The sequence below is a fragment of the Ambystoma mexicanum genome, chromosome 4q (genome assembly GCF_040938575.1).
Source record: "Ambystoma mexicanum isolate Mex_15411 chromosome 4q, UKY_AmexF1_1, whole genome shotgun sequence".
Lineage (NCBI taxonomy): Eukaryota > Metazoa > Chordata > Amphibia > Caudata > Ambystomatidae > Ambystoma > Ambystoma mexicanum.
The window spans coordinates 812151487-812175672 of NC_090928.1; positions in this window are offsets into that span (position 1 = coordinate 812151487).

A 24186-nucleotide genomic window follows, 5' to 3' on the forward strand; every position below is an offset into this window, starting at 1 on the left:
TGCAAAATGACTGAATTGTGCAGTCAGCAGAAAATACTTTGTTCTGATTGGCCCATTACATTCAGATAACTTGTTACAACAATGAACTAATGTTATTGGTCAAAACAATTTCAGCTAACTCATAATATGCACCCCCACCCCCTTTCCCTGAGAGGGCCCAATCATGGACCGAATGTGAACAGTGAAGTCAATATCCTGTGGCAACAAAATTGGCACAATAATACTTTCCCATGATACCAGACAACTTGGCATCCCCAAACATCTCTCTGTCCTTCCAGCTGCACACTTGGCAGAATCTCTTGCGACACCCATCTTGAAACATATTGCTTTCTAGCAATCATCCTTCTCTATCTCGTGAAACAGGTGCCTTTATAAAAAAGGCATCTGAGGGACTGCTCTCGGAGACTAATTTCTCTAATGTATTTGCTCGATTCAGCCTCATGCCTGCAGTTATAATGAATGGTCTTGGCTTTTACAATAAGGGCAGTATCACCACACCTCAATTCTGTATACTGGCAATATCCCAACACCATGTCTTGTTCTCCGCAGATCTGCACTTCACAACTGCTGCACTAATCTAATCCCCAGGAACAAACTGAACTAATGCATTCTGTTCACAGCTCCTGTGGTCTGCTCGGCTTTGCACCCTTAACTACTATCTGTGTGGTGCTACCCCCTTCCTCCAAGGACCTTTGCTGTTTGAAAACCCACTGAAGGAAAGCAAGAATGCAATCTAATTAACAGGACAGAAATTCAACAATGCAGACTAGTGCTGCTTTACTGACAGAGAGCTGCAACCTCTAGGCCTAGCTCAAAATGGCAGGACACTGGCTAATGGTGCAGGTAGCCCTTATGCTATTGAAAATAAACATCAGCCTTACTTACTGGTTGCACTGCGTGGCACTTCAGCCACCCATTGACTAACTACAAAAAGCTTTCCTCAATGCAAGAACAACATATTCTGAGTTTTCCTAAAGAAAAGCAAAGTTCAACTTAATTCATTAATGCTGGATACAAAGCCCTTAAAATGGCATGGGCCTAAACTCTGACCATAATGAATAATATTGTTGTTGCTCCTCATTTCACCATATAACGCTCTCCAAACTGTGCCAAAACTACTAGCTATAATTAAAACATGTGGAAAAAATGGTAAACCAAATGGCAAAAACACTGACACTAAATGTGACCACTTCTCCATGTTAATAAAATGTATGCAGCCTCAACCTCCTTTTTCATTTGGGATGTTGCATTTTCATGCCAAACAAAAACCCTGTTAGTCAATTCATTAACTAATCTACTTGCTTCCCTTTACCTGTCAAAATCATCCTTGGGCAGCCACACCTTACAAACATAGTGCAGGCTCCCTCCACTCCGAGCATATTTCTTGGGGGTACCCCCTGAAACGAAAGTAGAAATGTGTACACATATGTACTTTGTTCGGTCATTCACATTGCTTGATCCATGTCAGTTGTTTTATATACTGTCCACACAAAGCATAACATGTCTCATTGCTATGCGCCACTGCTTCTTCTGAAGATCCCACCAGTCTTCCTGCTTTACACTCCATAATTTCTTTAACCTACTTATTGTTGTGATAATCAGCACCTTCTTGCTGTAATTAAGATCTTATTGTACACACAACTGCTCCTGCTCATTATTATCAGAACACTCACTGTTCTCTGCTCCTAACATGGTTACTTGAACCTGTGTCCCTGAAACAACCCACACACAATGCATGTGGCACGGTACACTAGACATTGTGCTGTTAGAGGTGTCATTATTGGGGCAAGAACATTCTGGGTGTGCCAGTTGCATGGGGTATTAAAAAACAAATGTAACATGAATCATTTGACTTCTTTCTTCCCACCTCCCTCATGTGTGTATACCATAAACTGTCCATATTAGGGTGATGCACATCTGTAATATCGTTTAGAAGGCCCTTCTGAGCCATAGTGTTCATTCTAATTCTAGTCCTGGATACACTATTAGCTAACACAAGTGCTACTTCAATATCATTATACCCCCTTTTCTAAACCCCCAACTGCATAAGCCTCATCATAAAAAAGGATAGGAGAAAAGAGAAAAAGAGACAACCAATACAGAACATAATTCATCTTATATTATCCAGTGTTCCTGGAGGATGTGAAGAAGGGTTAACATTCACCTGTCCAAAATGAGGCACTGATTTCAGAAATGTCAAAAATCTATTAAGAACACTGATCTTTAGTGATCCCCTTTGTGTGTCCTGCTCACGATGAGGGGGGCAGTGCTGGTGTCCTTCTGAATGTCCATCAGATGGATACAAGTCTTGTGACCTGCCACCTTTACAGCTGTGGGTGTGTAGTAAATGACCTCAAAAGGCTCTTGGAATCTTTTGTCGTTCCATTTTATGACACATCTCCTCATGTACACCTTATCACCTGGGAAGTGTTGTGGTTGCTGCAGAGATGCTAGGTTGTTGGTCTGTGATGCATCTGTCTGTCGTGGATGGGGTCCAAACTGTTAATATATGACTTTAACAGGTTTGGTTAGGTCCCTAAGGTAGCCCTGATGTTCTTCCCCTAATATTTCAGCGGTTGTGTGGGCATCAGAAGCTGTGCATGTGTGTGAGTGATGTATGCAGCATCCTGGCCATCACAATATTGCGAGGAGTTAAATGGTGGTCGTTCGCTGGGTGATTCCTAAGAGGGCTATAGGAAGGCAATACAACCAGTTCTTCCGTAGTCAGTTACAAAATGTGGTTAAACATTGCTTTTAACAAGCCGTTCAGGCATTCTACAATCCCATTGGCTTACAGGTAAAACTCAGAAAACATGTTGTGCTTTATTCTTAATAGAGAAGCACTTTCTTTGAAGAGTTCTTTGAAAAGTATGTCCCATTGTCAGATTTCAGGACATCACAACAAGGACATAACCCACACACAAAATGTTTAGCTGCCGATTTGGCATCAGGGTGGACACATGGATCAGCTTCAAACCAACAAGTGAATGGGCACACTACAACAATTCAAATAATGGAAGTTACTGCAACTGTTAATCATGTCAGCATAATTGTAATGAATTTTATCAGAGAGTCCTGAGGGGTGGGACAATGTTCACTTCAACATTTTACGGATGTGGCCTGCACTGTACAGGTGGCATGTTGTACAGTTTGCTACAAAAGTATCTATGTGTTCCTGGAGATTGGGGACAAACCAGACCACTTGGAGGTCTGCTGCAATATACTGCTTAGATGCATGTGTAGGGTCGTGCAATTGCTCAAGGGCCACTGTCAATAATTCCCTGGGATTTTCTTCTATTCCTGTAAAAAATAAATTTGACAAAGTAACTCTGTGGGTTATAGGGAACTATGAGTGTGTCCTTCTGATACCCAATAAAAGGGAGTTTTTTGCTTGGCTGCTACTAAGTGTGTTTGAGTTCGCATATTCCAGCAATGAAACCTTTGAACACTTTGAGCTCAAGACTTCCATGAAGATCTATTTAAGATCCACTCCTACCAGGACTAATTTGAACGGTTGCTTATTTTTTGAGAAGAGCTACCCCTGATGAATGTCAAACATCAATAAGTCACTGGACAGAAACATGTTGGGTCATGTATAGAACACAACAAATTAATTTGTAATGATTCTAGTATGTTAAGTGTTGTTGTTGATTTTCCAAACTCAGTGTGTAATGTTTTTTTTAATTAATTTACATGTATAGGTATGGTGTAATTGTGTGTTATAACCTGGTTTTAGGGTTGTGAAGTTTGTGTATTCAAGCACAGTCATTTTTTATGAAATTGTGTATTTTCAAAATAAAAAATATATTTTTTATATTTGATATATTCTTAATCTGTTTTCCTTAAAATATATATATATATATATATATATATATATATATATATATATATATTCAGTGAAAAAACTTTGTTAAAGGAACGTTATGGTTAAGTTGCGCTACTAAAAACCTATGAAATTCAGTGAAAAACACTTTGTTAAAGGGACGTTATGGTTAAGTTGCGCTACTAAAAACCTATGAAATTCAGTGAAAAAACTTTGTTAAAGGGACGTTATGGTTCCAAGTAAAACCGAAAAACCCTTGAAATTCGCCAGTTATGGTAAGCTAAGCAACCATAACTCGCGCCACCACCGTGCACTGCCAAGACTAACACCCAGGACATCGAAGATGGCATCACAAATGTCATTGATGACATCACTGATGACATCACATGTCTGGCTCACTATTTTTTCTTTTGCTGACATATCTAGGCCACATGGTTTTCTTCAGTAACAGTCAGAAACTAAGAATTTTATTTTATTTGTAGACATATCCTTCTAGTAGGTTCTTACAGTAATTCCCTTAGAGTACAGTCACATCATATGAAACATATATATATGGGAAAACACAAGCTTGAAAGACAGCAATCCTTTTTGTGCATAAAGATAATCACTAGACTTATGAGCACTTTCTGATAGTTCTGTTGTTTTTTTTTTATGGCTGTACTTTCCCTGTATATGGTTATATTTGTATACATTGTACTCACTCTACTTTCCTTAGGGTCCAATCACATCAAGTGATACATATACATAGGGTAAATAGTAGCTTTGAAACAGAGCAATCATTTATTTGCATGAAACTAATCAGTTAAGTTATGAATTGTTTGTGCTACTACTTGTGCTTTTTTGCTAACTTCACTTTCCCTGTATATACCCATATTGGTATGTGTTCTTGTGTCTTTGTGTTTTGTCTATAGTAATGCAATTATGTAATACATGGGTTTTATTAGCTACTTATTACATATTTCACAGTACACAAAAATCTATTAAGAAAACAATTATCATTTCATTATTCAACATATTAACATTACGAATATCATACCTTCATCTTGTACGCTGCACACAATGTTATGTTTCTGTATGAGTAGCTTAGTATACTAGATAGAACCTCATAATAGGATGCTATTTATATCAATGTATCGTTCAATGCACTTATTAGGGTATATTTCTTGCAATGATTCTTGACACTTTTTTCGCAACATAATAAGAATCCCTTCTACACATATTTCATGAGAGTACATACACATGTGATGTCATCAGTGATGTCATCAATGACATTTGTGATGTCATCTTTGGTGTCCTGGGTGTTAGTCTTAGCAGTGCACGGTGGTGGCGTGAGTTATGGTTGCTTAGCTTACCATAACTGGCGAATTTCAAGGGTTTTTTGGTTTTACTTGGAACCATAACGTCCCTTTAACAAAGTTTTTTCACTGAATTTCATAGGTTTTTAGTAGCGCAACTTAACCATAACGTCCCTTTAACAAAGTTTTTTTCACTGAATTTCATAGGTTTTTATTAGCGCAACTTAACCATAACGTCCCTTTAACAAAGTTTTTTCACTTAATTTCATAGTTTTTTAGTAGCACAACTTAACAATAATGACTTTGACTGTATATACATGTCATATGGAACTGACTAGATCTCTTCTTATGAACTTGATGTCCGCAAACTTATTTAATGTTCGCGGACATGTTCGGAGAACAGTACTACTACCTAAAAACTGTGGGGTGGTGGGGGGGTATGTTTTATTGTTATATCATAATATAGGAACATTTAACAAATTCAAAAAGCAGCACACAAACACATTATATATAGTAATACATAAGAAATGTAACCCATATATGTAACACACTAACCATTCATTTAAATACAATATGTTCTGAAATGGAATATACCACAAGAAGATACATTGGCTTCCAACATAATTACCTCACAAACACATAGTAAATACGCAATACTAATACTTCTACGTTACAATGCAGATGGTACCAAAAACAACTGCAAGCTGACTGGATTCACACATAGTCAAATATCACTTGGTAAGAAAACCTTCACAACAATAGGTATAATCTAACACGCAGGAGCCACAACCAATTCAGGGCACTACACGGCATATATAAAAAAGAAATGTGGATGGTTTGAATGTAATGATAGTACCATTACTCTAAAGCAGAGATTACCAGCACATCTTACAAACGCTTATTTGATGTTCTTAAAACCAAAATTTGATAAGTAAACTGTATTTAAACCTTTATGTAAATTTGTGTTAAAAAAATATAAACTGTTAGAATACTCCAAAAGCTATCTAACTGCTCAAAGATTCTACAACAACTAATCAGATAAATGAATACCACTAAATAAGACCAAAAAATACACAGTTAGAATACGCCAATTGGTATCTAACTGTCCCAAAATTTAACAATATCCAAATAGATACATCAAAACCACTAAAATATATTAAAAAAATAGACAGTTAGAATATGCCAATTGGTATCTAACTGCTCCAAAATTTTATAATATCAAAACAAATGAAGAATCTGTTACTGCTCCAAAGAAAATACAACAAAGCAAAGTATAAAGCATTAGCCAGAAACAACAAGTGAACACCGAAAACAAACAAATAAACTGTAGCATAACAGAAAAGGTTTTTTTTTTTTTAATCCAACATGGATTTTTTTTTCTCCCACAGACCCAATGATTTTAGCAACAAATACAGAAACTGAGCAAATTGCACAGTACTCTGATGTGTACTCTACTAAATATGAGGGTCGAAAAAAAAATAAAAGTATATTGCTTATACAATGTAATAAGTCATTACAAAATACTAATACTAACATGCTATTTTCTTTTATCACAGAAATGAAGAAGAAAAACATGGACTCCCATTACTAGACCAAACAGTAAGTATACAATAATAAGGACAACCATAGCAGCATATCACATCCATAGTATCTAATACCTTTATTCCTTATACATTTGTTTTTCACCCAAAGTTATAAGCAAATATGAATGTGATATGCTGCGGTGGTTGTTGCCAGGGCATAGAGTCACCCAAGACTCTATGCCCTGGCAACAACCACGGCAGCATATCACATCCATAGAGTCAAACATTTCAACTATGATCTATGGGAAACTTTTAATGTCCGCGAACAATGTGAGTGTTCTTAGAACACTTTGAACTTGCCAGCGAACAATACAGACACCGTTTTCAGGACACCCCCTACGAACATTTCAGAACAACGCGATAGTTCTTACAACACTTTCAACTTAACAACGAACAATATGGACAGCGTCCTAAGGACACCCCCTACGAACATTCCAGGACACCGGGAGTGTTCTTAGAAGCGTCTTCAGAACACCACCATCTTGTTTATTTGCGAACATTTCAGGACACCGCGAGTGTTCTTAGGACACATTCAACTTGACAAAGAACAATACGGACAGCGTCCTCAGGACCAACTTCTACAGATGGCTTTACACAGAATGTTGCAAAGTAAGAATTTATGCTCGTTCACAGTGAAGGTCAGCTGCTTCCACAACTTCTACAGATGGCTTTACACAGAATGTTGCAAAGTAAGAATTTATGCTTGTTCACAGTGAAGGTCAGCTGCTTCCATTTTTTTCTCGGGCCCCGGAGAGGCTCACGAAGCGGACTATAAGGTTGTATTGTGTTTTGACCTTGACAGACAGAGATTGTGATGAAAGACTTCTCTTGAAGGAGTGTTGCTAAAACGTAAGAGAAGATAAAGATGAAATTTCTGAAACGAAACCACTTTTATATATTATATCACTATACGAAAGATCGTTGGCACACGCAGAGTCGTATTTTGGGACTGCACCACTCGTAGACAATGGAAATTGCAATTGTACTGTAAGTAACCCTTTAGATTACTTTATACCAAATATAATTACAATAGCGTAGCATTAAAGACCGCTCAAGTTGAACTTGTTCGTTGAAAGTGGCATGTTTTCTACCGCGCACTATCACCGCCGAATTGATCCCCTGTCGTTTAGAGGGCTCTGAAAAAGGCAGACGACACAGGGTGGGTTAATAGAAATAATTTAACCGGTCTATAGGCGGTCAAGCGCTCTACTCGCTGTGCCACTTCACTGTAGCCTGTCAAGTGGTACAGCGAGTACAGCGCTCGCTTTGACATCCGTGCACAGCTTGCTGAAGTGGGAGAATGGGACAAAAGAATCCCACCAATCCCCTCACGCCCCTGGCCTAGAGGATCGCGGCACAGACACCCGCCACGAGAGGAGTTTGCCTATCTACCAGACGACCAAATACCCTGGTAAATATCACTTGGTAAGAAAACCTTCACAACAATAGGTATAATCTAACACGCAGGAGCCACAACCAATTCAGGGCACTACACGGCATATATAAAAAAGAAATGTGGATGGTTTGAATGTAATGATAGTACCATTACTCTAAAGCAGAGATTACCAGCACATCTTACAAACGCTTATTTGATGTTCTTAAAACCAAAATTTGATAAGTAAACTGTATTTAAACCTTTATGTAAATTTGTGTTAAAAAAATATAAACTGTTAGAATACTCCAAAAGCTATCTAACTGCTCAAAGATTCTACAACAACTAATCAGATAAATGAATACCACTAAATAAGACCAAAAAATACACAGTTAGAATACGCCAATTGGTATCTAACTGTCCCAAAATTTAACAATATCCAAATAGATACATCAAAACCACTAAAATATATTAAAAAATAGACAGTTAGAATATGCCAATTGGTATCTAACTGCTCCAAAATTTTAATATATCAAAACAAATGAAGAATCTGTTACTGCTCCAAAGAAAATACAACAAAGCAAAGTATAAAGCATTAGCCAGAAACAACAAGTGAACACCGAAAACAAACAAATAAACTGTAGCATAACAGAAAAGGTTTTTTTTTTTTTAATCCAACATGGATTTTTTTTTCTCCCACAGACCCAATGATTTTAGCAACAAATACAGAAACTGAGCAAATTGCACAGTACTCTGATGTGTACTCTACTAAATATGAGGGTCGAAAAAAAATAAAAGTATATTGCTTATACAATGTAATAAGTCATTACAAAATACTAATACTAACATGCTATTTTCTTTTATCACAGAAATGAAGAAGAAAAACATGGACTCCCATTACTAGACCAAACAGTAAGTATACAATAATAAGGACAACCATAGCAGCATATCACATCCATAGTATCTAATACCTTTATTCCTTATACATTTGTTTTTCACCCAAAGTTATAAGCAAATATGAATGTGATATGCTGCGGTGGTTGTTGCCAGGGCATAGAGTCACCCAAGACTCTATGCCCTGGCAACAACCACCGCAGCATATCACATCCATAGAGTCAAACATTTCAACTATGATCTATGGGAAACTTTTAATGTCCGCGAACAATGTGAGTGTTCTTAGAACACTTTGAACTTGCCAGCGAACAATACAGACACCGTTTTCAGGACACCCCCTACGAACATTTCAGAACAACGCGATAGTTCTTACAACACTTTCAACTTAACAATGAACAATATGGACAGCGTCCTAAGGACACCCCCTACGAACATTCCAGGACACCGGGAGTGTTCTTAGAAGCGTCTTCAGAACACCACCATCTTGTTTATTTGCGAACATTTCAGGACACCGCGAGTGTTCTTAGGACACATTCAACTTGACAAAGAACAATACGGACAGCGTCCTCAGGACAACCCCTACGAACACTCCCCGGACACCGGGAGTGTTCTTAGAAGCGTCTTCAGAACACTGCCATCTTGTTTATTTGCAAACATTTCAGGACACCGCGATTGTTCTTAGGACACATTCAACTTGACAAAGAACAATACGGACAGCGTCCTCAGGACACCCCCTACGAACACTCCCCGGACACCGCGAGTGTTCTTAGAAGCGTCTTCAGAACACCCCCATTTTGTTTATTTGCGAACATTTCAGGACATCGCGAGTGTTCTTAGGACACATTCAACTTGACAGAGAACAATACGAACAGCGTCCTCAGGACACCCACTACGAACACTCCCCGGACACCGCGAGTGTTCTTAGAAACCTCTTCAGAACACCACCATCTTGTTGATTTGCGAACATTTCAGTACACCGCGAGTGTTCTTAGGACACATTCAACTTGACAGAGAACAATACGGACAGCGTCCTCAGGACACCCCCTACGAACACTCCACGGACACCACGAGTGTTCTTAGAAGCGTCTTCAGAACACCCCCATTTTGTTTATTTGCGAACATTTCAGGACACCGCGAGTGTTCTTAGGACACATTCAACTTGACAGAGAACAATACGGACAGCGTCCTCGGGACACCCCCTACGAACACACCCTGGACACCGCAAGTGTACTTAGAAGCATCTTCAGAACACCCCCATTTTGTTTATTTGCGAACATTTCAGGACACCGCGAGTGTTCTTAGAACACATTCAACTTGACAGAGAACAATACGGACAGCATCCTCAGAACAACCCCTACAATTATTTCAGGACACCGGGAGTGTTCTCAAAAACGTCTTCAGAACACCCCCATTTTGTTTTATTTGCGAACATTTCAGGACATCGCGCGTGTTCTTAGAACACATTCAACTTGACAGAGAACAATACGGACAGCGTCCTCAGGACACCACCTACGAACACTCCCCGGACACCGCGAGTGTTCTTAGAACAGTTTCACTTTGCTTGCGAACAAAACGGACACATATTGACTCCTTAGAACACCCCCTAGTCAGTTTATTTAGAACATTTCAGAACACCCGTGATGGCCGCAAACAAATCGAACACAAAAAGAACATCTAACACATAAAAAACACAACTTTCATCCTATCTCATACACTCCCACCCTTCCCAAACACTCCTACACACCAACACACTCTACAAAATACACATTTTGAACAAAGTTTCACCGCGCTGTCCGGGGACGTCCGTGAATCCAATATGGCGGGCGCTACCGAAAAATCTGACGCGCTTCACGCTCCACGCCGTCCAATCAGCGAACACTTTGCATGTCTGCGAACATCACGCAAGACGATTGGCCAATCAGGACACTTTCCACGGAGCGAACAGGGAAGTGTATCCGCAAACCGAACACAGATATCACTATTTTTTTTTTACCTACTTTTTGGTCATTTTAAAAAAAACTACTGGACGGTTTTTCACCAAATTTGCAAAAGCACGCTTTCGTGACCAAGCCGCTGCTCCTGGTCCAAATTTGGTGGAAATCCGTCCAGCGGTTTGGGCTGTATGCGCGAGCACATTTTTTTTCCCATTCACTCTATGGAGAGTGAGTATAATGTATACAAATATGAGCATATAGAGGGAAGGTAGAGTAATAAAAATAAAACTATGAGAAAGTGCTGATAACCATGATTATCTTCATGCACAGAAAGGATTGCTCTCTTTCAAGCATGTATCTTCCGCTATGTATATGTTTCATATGATGTGACAGGACCCTAAGTCTACAAATATAGTACCTTTTCAATTTTTACTTCCTGACTGTTACTGAAGAAAACTATGTGGCTTCGATATGTCAGTAAAGGATAAAAAGGGAGAGCCAGCCATGTGATGTCATCAGTTATGTCATCAATGACATTTGTGATGTCATCTTTGATGTCCTGGGTGTTAGTGTTAGCAGTGCACGGTGGTGCGAGTTATGGTTGCTTATGTTACCATAACTGGTGAATTTCAGGAGTTTTTCGGTTTTACTTTGAGCCATAACGTCCCTTTAACAAAGTTTTTTCACTGAATTTCATAGGTTTTTAATAGCGCAACTTAACCATAACGTCCCTTTAACAAAGTTTATTTAATATCACGCAAACAATATACAAACATGGCGTGCACAAACCAACTTCTACAGATGGCTTTACACAGAATGTTGCAAAGTAAGAATTTATGCTCGTTCACAGTGAAGGTCAGCTGCTTCCACAACTTCTACAGATGGCTTTACACAGAATGTTGCAAAGTAAGAATTTATGCTCGTTCACAGTGAAGGTCAGCTGCTTCCATTTTTTTCTCGGGCCCCGGAGAGGCTCACGAAGCGGACTATAAGGTTGTATTGTGTTTTGACCTTGACAGACAGAGATTGTGATGAAAGACTTCTCTTGCTAAAACGTAAGAGAAGATAAAGATGAAATTTCTGAAACGAAACCACTTTTATATATTATATCACTATACGAAAGATCGTTGGCACACGCAGAGTCGTATTTTGGGACTGCACCACTCGTAGACAATGGAAATTGCAATTGTACTGTAAGTAACCCTTTAGATTACTTTATACCAAATATAATTACAATAGCGTAGCATTAAAGACCGCTCAAGTTGAACTTGTTCGTTGAAAGTGGCATAATGTTTTCTACCGCGCACTATCACCGCCGAATTGATCCCCTGTCGTTTAGAGGGCTCTGAAAAAGGCAGACGACACAGGGTGGGTTAATAGAAATAATTTAACCGGTCTATAGGCGGTCAAGCGCTCTACTCGCTGTGCCACTTCACTGTAGCCTGTCAAGTGGTACAGCGAGTACAGCGCTCGCTTTGACATCCGTGCACAGCTTGCTGAAGTGGGAGAATGGGACAAAAGAATCCCACCAATCCCCTCACGCCCCTGGCCTAGAGGATCGCGGCCCAGACACCCGCCACGAGAGGAGTTTGCCTATCTACCAGACGACCAAATACCCTGGTACAGGAACATGCGGATGTGCCCACCAGTCTGCCCACCAGCCTGCCCTGCCCAAGCCGACACCTGCGGCATGGATGAACTCGACTGAACCATTCAACAGTAAATAAGCACATCATTAGAGATGCCAGGACGACCTAGCCAACGGTCAGAACACCCGTGCAAACAGGCACACTGGACACTCCCACACCAATCCACACGAAGAACATATTCAGTGCTATGACGTAGGTGACGGACACACCTACTGACGCGCATCTTTATTACTTTTCACATAGGTTTTTTCAAAATGCAGAAACGCAAGACGCACAACGAACTCATCTAAAATGCTTGCTGACGCTTCTCCTAACCCATGCATTACAATAAGAAATATAACGAAGACATGATACTGGGGATAAAGCAATATGATACCGTAACTCAAAGTGCCGTGCATCAAACATCCCCACCTATGCACCAGGCCCAAGTAGGCCGCAAACAAGAGCCTCAATGAACATTGAACGAGCAAGAGTACAATTGCTGACCCTGCAGAATGAGCCCGGCGAGAACAGACAGCCAAGGGAGCAATGTTGCAAACTCGCATACCACAAGCCGAAGCTAAGGTCACACCTGCAAACTAAGCCAGACACACAGTGGAAAATGCAACATTAAATGTGCAGAATTCTGCCTCAACCACGGTCTCTCCTCACGTGACCAAGCCGAACCTGACAGGGTGCCAGGCCCAGGAGGGAGGAGGCACCTGGGTCCCACATTTTGAGACACAGGCAGCAACAATGAAGCGACTCAATGGACATCTGCGGCGGTGGGAGTAGTCTGCTCTCAAGCTTATGAACAAATCCACGCATTGTCTGCACAAACACATAATTATATATTGTTGCAACTGGCAGGTGCACCGCGAGCTGGGAACAACGATGGTCCCAAGCTGGGGGGGCTCGCGAGTGGACCAATGAGAACATGGGGCACTTATCACTGACGCCATTAACATTAGCCAATCATCAGGAGTCTTCATGTAACAATTTTCATGTATCTAATAGAAGGGACAACCCAAGTATACCACCTGACTGACCCTTAACCACTAACAGCGTTCTCTATATGTATGCTATACTAACCCTACCACTCGAGGAACCAATCCAGAGTGACGATAGGTTTTTTTGCTAACTTTCCCAGGTGACGCAAGTAGCGCGTCATACTGAGGTAAAAAGGGCCTGCGAGCCCCACGAATTTTGAGAGAGAGTCAGGACAGACGCGTATGATCCTTGACCCATCCCTGCCGTTGTTTAATAAACAGCAGAACCACCTTGCTTCTTGCGTGTGCCTCATACTCATTTTTGGGATACGCGGGAGGAGTTGGGGCCTTCCTGCCCGGGGGGCCGCGGACGGCCCAGCAGACCCCGGCAGAATTTCCCCCCGACATTGCTAACGCAATTTTGAATCCCGGCAAGGCGAAACTCAGCCTTTCATCCTTCCGTGGTCGATAAATGAGCACCACACACCGTGGTTAATAATAAGCACAGCTTACATACCTCACGGTTCTTAGCGCTATATGAATGGGAAAATATTATATAGCAAATAGTTTCACGCCCTAATAAATTAAATGATGATTATTAATGAGGATCGGCTGGTGAGACTAATTTATGTTTTTTAAAACAGGTACGTGGCCCCACTTTGTCTATGTCACGATTTACAGACTCCAGCGGATGGGGTCTTCAACTGCCAGGTGCAAGTCCAAATATGCAACTTCATGACCCTCACCATTTTATGGGACAATCGCCAAGGACCAATATGCCCTTACGCAGTACTAGCGGCTACAAACAACATACCAACCAATAGGGTGGTCTAATGGCTCGTTGTTGGAGCAACCTTCCGATTATCAGAGCGACCATTTACTGCTTTTATCATAAACCAACAGCCTATCTACCGCAAAGGAACAACGCGTGGCTCCAAATAAACTTATGCTGATCGACAGCAGAGACAATAGCAAATCGCTGAAAATTCACTAAACATTTCATGTGAAATAAATGTACTTTACCAAATGTACAATCCTGCTGTTTACTTTTAAACCACAGTTTCATATTCCGAATTGTGGCACACTGAGTTGTAAGCTGATCTAACACTCTCTGTACCGCAAAGGAACATCGCGTGTCTCAACATGAACTTTTGCGGATCGACAACAAAGACAAATGCAAATTGCTGAATATTCTCTAAACATTTGATGTCAAATAAATGTACTTTACAACATTTACAATCTTGCTCTTTGCTTTTAAATCACAGTTTCATATTCCAAATTGTGACGCGCTGTGTTGTGACATAATGTGTGTTGTCTTCCGGGTTCTGTGTAAAGTCGCGTAGTACTGGAGACGACTGGGTGCGTTTCATTACGCACCCTGTAACGTCACGGAAAAAGGCGGGGAATATGAATGCTTTGATAATATCAGGCTTAGGGGCGGGAGATATGATTTAGTGTCGCAAAAGCAAGTCAGCCAGGTCAATAGCGCCAGTCATAGGATTATCACATAATGTCAGCGCACACCAGCCGGACTTATCGTTTCTTTAGTGGACAAAAAGTCGGTTGACGCCCCTAGGAAATTGTACTATTAGCGAACAAAAGGAGTGCTCCTAAAAAACTTTCACCCTGACAACGAACAATACAAACAACATTCTCAGAACACCCCCATTTTGTGTAATTGCAACCATTTCGGGACACTGCTAGTGTTCTTAGAACACATTCAACTAGACAGATTACAATACGGACAGCGTCCTGAGGACACCCCCAGTTTGTGTATTTACGAACAATTAAGTACACCGCAAGTGTTCATAGCTCATTTTTACCTTCCTTGCGAACAAAAATGACACATACTCCGTCCTCTAAACACCCCACCATTTAGTTTATTTACAAAATGTCAGAACAGCCGTGTTCTCCGCGGACAAATCGAACGCAACAAAAAGGTCTAGCACATAAAAAAACAAAACATTGAACCTATCTCATACTCCCCCACCCTCCCCAAACACTCTTACACACCAACACACGGCACTAAATACAATTTTGTATCCACGTTTCACTGCGCTGTACGCGGTCGACTGCGAATACAAGATGGCGGGCGCCACAGAAAATCTGACGCGCTCCACGCCCCTCGCCGTCCAATCAGCGAACACGTCGCATGTCCGCGGACATGACGCAAGCCCATGGGCCAATCGGGGTGCTGTCCGTGGAGCGAACAGGGAAGACCGTCCGCGAAGCGAAAACAGATATCACTAATTTTTTTGCCTTACATTTTGGTCATTTTTTAAAAAACTACTGGACAGATTTACACCAAATTTACAAAAGCACGCTTTTGGGACCAGGCCGCCGCTCCTGCCGCAAATTTGGTGTAAATCCGTCCAGCGGTTCGGGCTGTAGCCGTGCGCAAAGTTTTTTCCCATTCAGTCTATGGAAAAAAAAAAGTTTTGGGACCCCCCCTATAACTTTTCCCCCACTGGACGAATCCTCACCAAACTTTGCAAAAAATTTCAGAGTGACCCAACTGCTCTTTTTGCAAAGTTTGGTGAGGATCCGTCCAGGGAGAGCGAAGTTATAAGCCGCCCAAAAAGTGCTCTTCCTATGGAAACAGCAACTTAACCATAACTACATGGCCAGTGGCCATGTAATATCCTCTATGTGCCATTATTATCTGCCAATTTTGAACACTATTTCTCATGTGACATTGGAGTCTCACTCTCACTCTCACTCTCTCAGTGGCTGGGTTTATGCACAGAACTTTGCACTATTCTCCCCCATACTCTTCTATGCCGGAGCATAGTAACTTGCCTGTCTTGGTTATTGCTGTTTCTAAATATACTGTGATAATTGTACCTGGTGCCCTTTCCTGAGGGACAGTTTGCCTGAGCAAAAATTCAGCTGGTACATGCAGAGTCTTGTCCTGAATCCCTGGCACCCACCCTAACAAAACTGATACTCCATAAATGAACACATCTGGATGTAGCAGCACTCTCTGCATGGTATTGTCACTACAAAGTGCTTGTGCTATGGCTGTTGCTCAAGCATGGCAAGTGCCTGGCATTGAACATCCTATATGTTCCTCTTTGAATGAAATGGTCATGTTCAGTTTACTCAGGAGATCCCCACCCAGAAGGTTAACTGGTGTCTCTTTTTAATACAATAATGGTGCTGACACCTCCTTGTGCCTACAGTGATGGACAATAGCCCAGGAGAATACTTGTGTGTCCCTTATTTTACCTGATAAGGGGAACTTTCCTTCTCTGATAGAGGACTTCGTAGCTTCTGTGTCATCCATAAAACTAAATGTTCTGTTTCCTATCTTCACTCCTACCCAGGGTTCTTCTTCCAGTTTGGAAGTGAATGACAGTACTGGGTGTGTCCAAGCTCTCTGTGGGCTGTCCTATTTGGGAGACAAGTTAGTGCCTGGGAGAGAGAAAGGGTTGTCCCATAAGACACTTTCTTCTATGTAATGTTTTACTGTGCCTTGCGGCAGAGGATTTTTATCCCATGGCTGAGTAGGGGACTGTGTGGTTGGTTTCTGCATTTGCCCCTGTCAGACATTGGTCATTGAATAACGAATAGGCTGTGGGTGCATGGAACCTGGGTACTGGCTAGGCTGTGGTTGCTTAGAGCCTGGGGCATGCTTGGGACCTGTGGTGTACAGGACAACTGGGGGTGCATTTGAGAGGGTGGGTGGTAAGGGAGCTTAAACACTGGACCACTATGGTTGAACCTGGGCCTTGTACCTCCTAATCTGCCTCCTCTACTTCTTTAATAGTTGCGTCTTCTCCTCTGAAAACATCTTTTGTCCCATCTGTCATCTCTTGGTCCTTCCATCCATTCTTGCTGGGTGTTCTGTACCTGCTGCCATTTGTTTTTGTTGGTATTCACTACCCCTTCCATGCTAAATTTAGCTAATTTTTATGGACCAATTTAGCTTCTGCCTCCTGCGCTTGCTCTGCTTTGTCTTTCTTCTCTTGCATTTTCCTACGAAAATGCACCGTGTGTGCCTGTATTTTGGGCCATCCCTTTGCCTTGATACCAACTACCGTATCCAAATCATTTTGCACTTCTGGGGGGAGACCTCTGTGCAACTTGTGATACAAAACAGTTTTATTCTTGTCCAATCATGCTACTGTCTCTAATCGCCACATCTCCTGAATCTAGTGAATGTAACGTGTGGAGTCTTCATGTAGCCCCATTGGGCAGGCCATGGTTGAATTTATATCAGGTGTATCAGTGTTCATGCCTCTCAATGCTTTCCATACATGTGCTTGGCAGTTGTTAAATGGTGCACCATCATGGGTGTCACTGCTCACCCACACCCCTGGTTACCCCACCTTCCTCCATATCTCATTTCTCTGCTCCCGTAGCAGTGCAGCAAACAAACCTTTAATGTCCCCTACAGCTAACATCTGTTTTTCTAGAGCATAGATCCACTTGCCAGCTGTCGCTGTTTGGGAGATTGTTATGACTGGGTTTCTATACTCTGGCCTCTAGACAAATGTATATGAGACTATCCTGTGATTGAGACAGGGACAACACTGGGAGCTATGGCCAAACAAGTTCCAGGTATCTAGGCTAGTGTTCAAGGCTAAGTCTCGGGGCAGGTGAGCTTGTTAAGGGGTGTGCCATGAATCCAAGAGATAAGTGGACAAGAATAACACCCAGACAATCAGTTATAAAAATAACATTCATTATATGGGCAAAAACACACAATGAAAAATTACTATGAGCAGGTAGTTACTATCACACAAACTAATATAACACACATATATACATCCACTTAAACAGTGCAACCATTACAGACATACTCCACAATACCTGGCAGGAAAGATACATAAGTCATATACACTATCAGGTCCCAGGAATCACAAAACCCTAACTTTATAAATCCAGCCCTGTGTTGAATGGGGTCGTAGGCCCACAAGTTCACCAAAGCTCCAAGGAAGGATGTGTCATGGGAAAGAAAAACAGGTGTAGGACTACTGGGGACCTGGGAATTGTTTAAATACTCAGATGACACTCTGTCGTAACTGACAAAATGGTACCCTATTTTTGGAAGATGTGCGTGAGCAATCAATGGCAAAGTCAAATTCTTGTAAAACTTTCTAAAAGTTAACACATTTTTAAAAGGGGGATATCGGGGAAGGAAAGTACCTCAGCAACTCACTGCCTGATCTCTAGTTGTTCTTAGGACTTGGCAGGTCTTCAGAAAATGTTTGAGGTTGTGTTTCCTGCTGTCTGCTCCAGTCCTCGGTGCCCAGGGGGTGCAGGTATGAGCACTTCTATGGTCAGCGACTATTGCTGGTGCAAGGTCTTCAGAATGGATAATGCAGAATAACATGCTGTAGGGCTGCTCCCAACACAGGATTGGATGCAGGAATCTGGTTTGGATGATGGCCACCAATGCATGGCGACATAGAGGGACGCACTTTACGTGGTCCGTCTTTGCCTCCTATGGTGGACCCCCCTCAATACTGGAACCAAAAAAAAACATTTTGCTGGGACGAGTCCAGTAGCACAAGAGAACAATCCCCAAAGCTTTGTGTTTCAAAGCAGAACAGCACCTTCTGCAGCATGGTAGCCCAAACCTCAAGCTAGAAAGGCACAGATTGGCTCAGGGACACTTCCAAAGGCTCTGGTTTGCAGGACACCAAGCAGACGTTCCCTCCACTCCGTACTCCAAGGCTTCCTCTTCCCTTTGTACCCTTTACTAGACCATTCATTCAAAATGCAATCTAAGCCTCAGGCCCTATGGCTTTATATCCCTTTGTTCTTCCTCTGTGCCCCACCCATCATCTTTGTCCGCCCCTACTGCTTCACTACATATCATGTCATAGTCTACACAATTGCAGCATTCCTTCCTGTGGTGTGGACCCTCTGGAGGCCCCCTGAATTGGGGGTTGTCTCGCTTGAATCTACCTTGAGATCTTTGATGAATATACTATTGCTATTGAAGAGGATCTGTCCCACCCTCCACTCGTCTGTGCCTATCACTGCGCATTGTCCCTCCTCTTGCCCGGCTTGAATCTCGCCAACTACTCATCTACTTTCTATAGCGCTGGTTCTAATCCCCTGCAAGTCTTATTTTCTATTTTCATAATCGAAAGGTATCGTGTTTTATCTTTAGGTTCTTCTTGGGTTCCTTTTCTGGGCTCAGTAGGTGCCGAATACCCAGGGTTGTGGTACCCTGCGACCGGCTGTAAAGGAAACAACCCATGAGGAGGGTCTGGTCTGTGCCATTGTTGATGGGGCGGTGGCCTGTGCAGGTGTATGACTGTCTCCCTCTGTGCTGTCTTGAGGGGCATCTTTTATGTCCTCAAACATTTTCCACAACTCATGTATGTATGTCTGTTTTTCAACTTTTTCCCTTTATAAATTGACAACATGTGTGTATACATATGTTCTAGTAAAGCTTTATCATGCATGTCCTCCTAAGGAAAAGATCTAAACATTTCCCCTTCCGCTCCCTGAACCCACTCATGGTGGTACTTCATGATTTTCTCCCTATACTGTGGGAGTGTCTTGCACATATGCTCTAATGGAGTATCCATACACCCTCTCAAATCCAACCTTGTTTAGAACGAAGATCTCCCAACACTGATCACGCAGCATCTCGCCTCAAAGTCCACAAATCACTAACACAAACATTTTTCACAAACAAGATCAAACTCCCAACTCCTCAACATACTTCTAATACTGCCCATAAAAACACCCTAACCCCACAGTGGGCTGCCAAACCCCTACACCAAATGCTTCTAAATTCTGAACTGCTAACCAAAACCAATAATAAAAACACACTTATTTACACAATCCTGTTGAAGTTTCCTCGTTCTCCTTTCTCTCAAGACGAGGCCACTCATCCCTCCACATGCCCCTCTCTATCTAGGATGGAGGGATACTGGGTCCTTTCCACTTAGGTTGGTCACCTCAAATACAGCACTGTCTTTCCTCATTTACAGAGGGGTTATCCCATCCGTATTCTTCAATGTTACTCTGTTTATGACATAATCTTTCACCACAGCGGGGGAGCTCCACCTTACTCTTAATCAACATTCACATATTATATAACAATTTTATCTTCCCTCGTCTTCGAGGGGCTTCCCCTTCTCTGTTTATTTACTTATACACTCACGAAATAAAAAACATTGTCCTTTCACCCCCTTCTATTTTTCCTGCAAGAGTGTACTCACGTTCAAGTCGTTCTCCCGAGGTCCTCCAATGATGTGTCCCCCTCAATTGCCTGCACAGCTGGGAGCAGTGCCTTGCTCCAGTGATCAGGCAAGCCTTCAGTGAAACACGGTACCTGCAAACCTCCTTGTGGTGTGCACATGAACTGGTCAATACAAGTAGACACCGCCACCCAGGTTGTGCAGCAGGGGAGCCACTAGTCTCTTGGAGGTCATGGAATCACGTCTAAGTCACCAAATTGTGTCAGAGGCCCAAAAACGGATTGATAAAAACATTCCAATGTGTCGACAAGGAGTACACGGTTTGCAAGAAAAACAAGTTGTATTACATGCAAATACGACCAGCAGGGTCAGCTATCTCTGTAGAACTGTACAACTGAAAGCTCTGTCGACATGCCCATTTCAGGTTACACGTTTTCTGTCTAAAATCACAAAATCTACATATGCAAAATGTGTCAAACACATGTTAATCCCACATTTCCTATTGGATATCGCCGAACAAAGATCTAAACATTTCTTAAGTTCATCACCCTATTGGTTAATAACCTATCTGTGATGAAATTAATACAACCTCCTGCAAATGACCTAAGTGTGCAGTCAGCAGAAAATACTTTGTTCTGATTGGCACATTAGATCAAGATAACTTCTTATTGGTCAAAACAACTTTGGCTAACTCGTAAATGTGCATGCCCACCCACGACTGAGAGGACCCAATCATGAAGCGAATGTGAACAGTGAAGTCAATATTCTGTGACAACAAAATTGGTGCAATACTACTTTCCCATGAGACCAGACAACTTGGCAACCCCGAACGACTCTCTGACCTTGCTGCTGCACACTTGGCAGCACCTCTTGCGACTCCCATCTTGAAACATGTTGCTTTCCTAGCACGCATCCTTCCATAACTTTCCTGGGAAACAGGACACTTTATAAAAAATGCATCTGAGGCACTGCTCTTAGAGATTTATTTGTTGAATTTATTTGCTCTATTCAGCCTCACGCCTGCATTTCCAATGGTCTTCCTTTTTTGCAACTGAGGCAGTATAATCACACCTCGATTCTGTATTCTGGCAATATCCCAGCAACATAAAGGCCTCATTATGAGTTGAGCGGTGTGGGCTAAATGCGGCAGTACTACAATACATTGCATCATTTGGCAAAATGTTGGAGGATTCACCACCAGCCAGGAGCTGGAGGTATATCTGCCAACTTTTTACCGATTTTTGGTGAAATTAACACAGCTGAATTTCCACCACAGTAATCCTGCAAAAAGACCCCATTGAGCCCTGTGGACTAAGGAAAAATAGGGAGTGACATCGCCACAGGCAAAGTGGTGGTTATGGAAACACAGCTTGGTGGTATGTGGCCATATTTACTGCCCAGATGCCCCCAAACACTTAATGACTGTCCTGTTCGCACCAGATCTGCTCTTCACAACTGCTGCACTAATCGAATCTCCAGAAACTAACTGACCTAATGTATTCTGTTCAGAGCTCCCGTGGACTGCTCAGCCTTGAACCATTAACTACTATCTATGCAGCGCTTCCCCCTTCTTCCACGGACCTTGGCTGTCTGAACACTCTCTGGGGGAAAGCACAAATGCAATCTAATTAATGAACAGTACAAGAAATGCAATAATTCGGCCTAGTGCTTCTTTACTGACAGACTAGCTCAAAATGGCAGCAATCTGGCTAATTTTGCAGGTTGCCCTTATGCTATTAAAAATAGACCTCTACTTTACCTACTGTTTGCACTTTGTGGCACTTAAGCCACCCTTTCACTAACTACAAAAAGCGTTCCTCAATGCAAAGACAACATATTCTGAGTTATCCTAAAGAAAACAAAACTCAAATTATTTAATTAATGCTGACTACGAAGTCCCTAAAATGTCTTGGGCTTAAACTCGGACTATAATAAATAATATTGTTGCGGCTCCTCATTTCACCATATATTGAGCTCTAAAGTGTGTCAAATCTAAGAACGATTAACACGTGTGCAAAAATGTTAAGTGAAACGTCAAAAACACTGACACTGAAATGACCACTTCTCCATGTCAATAAAATGTACGCAGCATGAACCTCCTTTCTCGTTTGGGACGCTGCAACTACAACACCTTTCAAATTGCAAGACAAAAAAAAACAAACAGTTTATGTCTAGACTCTAAGTGAAAGAGCTTTTTCGCAACTGGATTTGGATTTACGAACGTGGAATGGCTCGAAATGAGCAACACCGTTTGTTCAGGTGCCCATGGAAACCTTGGAAACTAGATGGAGGACGCAATAACTGCTCCCAACAAAGACTCCTGTGGTGTTCAATACATCTGTATTTGACTTCCTTTCTGAATATTAAAGACACGTTCACACACGGAGAATCGATTGCTCAGGCACGGTTCCATACATTACAGAAAACAAAGGCATATCTAGTAGTGTCTTGTGCCTTTGCGTATTCTCTGTTTAAACGTAATACCATTAGAACAGCCATTACAGTCACTGGCATTCAACATTTATTTACTCATACATTCGTTTATGTTTGTTATTGCGCCGAGCAGGCTTGCTGCGTGTAGTATACCATCGAATGTTCTGCCTCGAAGAGTAACGTAAAGATAAACACCTCGTTTCTGGGATCTGGTCCCAAAAATAATAGTAACTGACACGTTTTTTTTAAATGATTCAGATTACTTTTGTTCACTCGTGCTAATAATGATATATGTTTTGCTTTGTTTATACATTTTGAGTCAATTCGTACAATTAGTAATCAAGTAGTTATTTGAAAAAATGATACGCGGAGGAGTCCCCAAGGCAATGGAGTAAATAGTTTGAGTATGGCCATCTAATCGCTGAAAAAGCAAAGGGGACACGTTAACCAACCTTACAACGAAGACAACACATTGAAAAGGACACTTCAATTAAGCAACATTTCAAGCATCCGAGGGCTGCACCAGGTGGTAAATGCACACAACCTTCAGCGAGGGCCATGGATCGTTACCACCCAGTATGGCCATCAGAAAGGGGACTGTGGTGCTAAGAGTCTTTTGTGTGTGCAAACCCAGCCAGGGGTAGGTGCAGAAGCCACATTTGCACCTACAATAGTGGCATTTATCATGTTTAATCAAATAAATCAATTATGAAGGAGAACATAATATTATCATAGCTCTACAAATGCCCATCTTTGGAAAAGTGCGTATGCGTGAAACATGCGTCAGCTTAACTTGACCTTTAATGCAGTTCCAATTGCAGTGGTGTGTCCTCGACACTGCCTTTAAGGTTGCATGACACTGAACATGTTAAAACCAAACGCATTGTCGTTTGTAACTTTATACGTGTTCATGAAAGCTCTGCAAGTTTGGCAAGATCCCAATCTTAGCACACCCAAACACCTATTACACATTTGGTGCATTTCCATGGATGTTTCTATGCAAAAACAACTCAATATTTTTTTTTTTGCATTGGGATTTACAAACAAATTGGGCCTTCGTGATGGATAA